Genomic DNA, 2,304 nt, shown 5'->3' on the forward strand with positions numbered 1-2,304 from the left:
TTCCAAATATGGAATTCAAAAGATTGATTACAAAATTGCTCATTGAAGTATAAGAAACAATTGAAAACCAACATATATTGAAAGTATTCCAAGCAATTGAGAAAGATGGAATTCTCCCTAAATTATTATTATTATTATTTATTTATTTATTTTTATTTTTATTTTTTGAGTTGGAGTCTCACTCTGTCTCCCAGACTGGAGTGCAATGGCCGCTCCCGGCCACTGCAGCCTCGACCTGCTGGGCTCCGGCGATCCTTCCGCCTTAGCCTTCCAAGTTGGTTCAACATCAAGACCATAAATTTAATTAAATACACAAACAGATGTAAAAACAAGAAATACATGATTACATCATTAGATGCAGAAAAAATTTTTGATAAATTCAGCATGCCTTCTTGGTAGAAACCCTCAAACACCTAGGTATAGAAGGAACATACCTCAAAATAGTAAATGCCGTCTACGATAAACCCACAGTTAACATTGCTAAATGGACAGAAACTGGAAATATTTTCCCTGAAAACTGGAACAAGACAAGGCTTACCATTCTCACCCCTCTTGTTCAACATTGTGTTGGAAGTCCAAGCTAGGGCAATTAGACAAGAGAAGGAAATCAGGGGTATCCAAATAGGAAAAGAGCAAGTCAAGTTATCCCTCTTTGCTGACAATATGCTCCTATACCTCAAATATCCAAAAGAATCTGTCAAAAACCTGCTTACACTGACAAAGGACTTTGGCAAAGTCTCAGGGTACAAAATAAATGTGCAAAGACAGTTGCATTCTTATACACCAACAACTAGGAGGCAGAGAACCAAATAAAAAAACAAAATCCCATTCACAATTGCCACAAAAAAAAGAAAAGAAATACCTCGGCATCTTCCTAACCAGAGAAGTGAAAGACCTTTACAATGAAAACAAAAAAAAAAATGCTATAAAAAATCCAAGAACACACAAACAAATGGAAAGATATTCCATGCTCATGGATAAGAAGAATCTACATTGTTAAGATGTCCATCCTACCAAAGACAATCTACAGATTCAATGCAATACTCATTAAATTACCAGCGTCATTCTTCTGGAAATACAATACAGAATTTCATATGGAAACATAAATGACCATGAATAGTCAAAACAATCTTTAGCAAAAAAACAAAGTAGGAGGATTCACACTTCCTGACTTCAAACTTTACGATAAGGCTACAATAATCAAAACAGCCTGGTACTGGTACAAGAACAGGCATACAGACCAATGGAACAGGATAGAGATTTCGAAAGCAAAGTCTAAATTTCTCAACCAACTCAGCTTTGACAAAGCCTCCAACAACAACCACTGCAGCGAGGAGAATTTATTCAGTAAATGGTACTGGGAAAACTGACTGATCACATGCAGAAGATTGAAACAGGACCCCTACCTATCCCCATACACAAAAATTAACTCTAAATTGATCAAAGACCTAAACCTAAAACCTTGAACTAGAAGACTCTTAGAAAACGCAGGAGACACCCTTAGGGAAATTGGAACTGGCAACCAATTCCTGATCAGAACCCTAAGTACCCAAACCATAAGAAATAAGATAGACAAGTGGGACCTCATCAAACTAACGAGCTTCTGCAAAGCAAAAGAAACAATCAAGAGAGCAGGGAAACAGCACACAGAATGGGAAAAAAATATTTGCCAACTGTATATCTGACAAAGCCCTAACATCTAGGATCTACAAGAAACTCAAATGTGATGAAAGGAAAAAAACCAAACAGCTCCATTAAAAAGTAGGCAAAAGACATGAACAGACATTTCTCAAAAGAAGATATACAGGCAGCCAACAGACACATGTAAAAGTGTTCAGCCTCACTCATCATCAGAGAAATGCAAATGAAAACCACATTGAGCCCGGCTCGGTGGCTCAGTCTGTAATCCCGCGCCTTTGGGAGGCTGAGGTGAGTGGATTGCAGAGCCCGCGGGTTCGAGACCCACCTGGGCAGGCAAGACCTCATCTCTACAATAAAATCAAAAAATTAGCCGGGCATGGTAGTGCGCGCCTGCAATTCTGGCTACTCTGAAGCCTGAGGCAGAAGGATTGCTGGAGCCCAGCAGGTCGAGGCCACTGCACTCCAGTCTGGGCGACAGAGTGAGACTTCAATTCAAAAAAAAAAAAAAGAAAACCACATTGAGATACCACCTAAACTCTCTAAGAATAACCATCACTAATAAAACAACAACAGACGCTGGCGAGGATGCAGAAAAAAAGGAACTACACTGCTGGTGGGAATGCAAACTAGTGCAACCTCTTTGGAAGACAATGTGATTTCTGA

The sequence above is a fragment of the Carlito syrichta genome, unplaced genomic scaffold, assembly GCF_000164805.1.
Source record: "Carlito syrichta isolate Samal-C Ts95f unplaced genomic scaffold, Tarsius_syrichta-2.0.1 Scaffold315341, whole genome shotgun sequence".
NCBI classification, from domain to species: domain Eukaryota; kingdom Metazoa; phylum Chordata; class Mammalia; order Primates; family Tarsiidae; genus Carlito; species Carlito syrichta.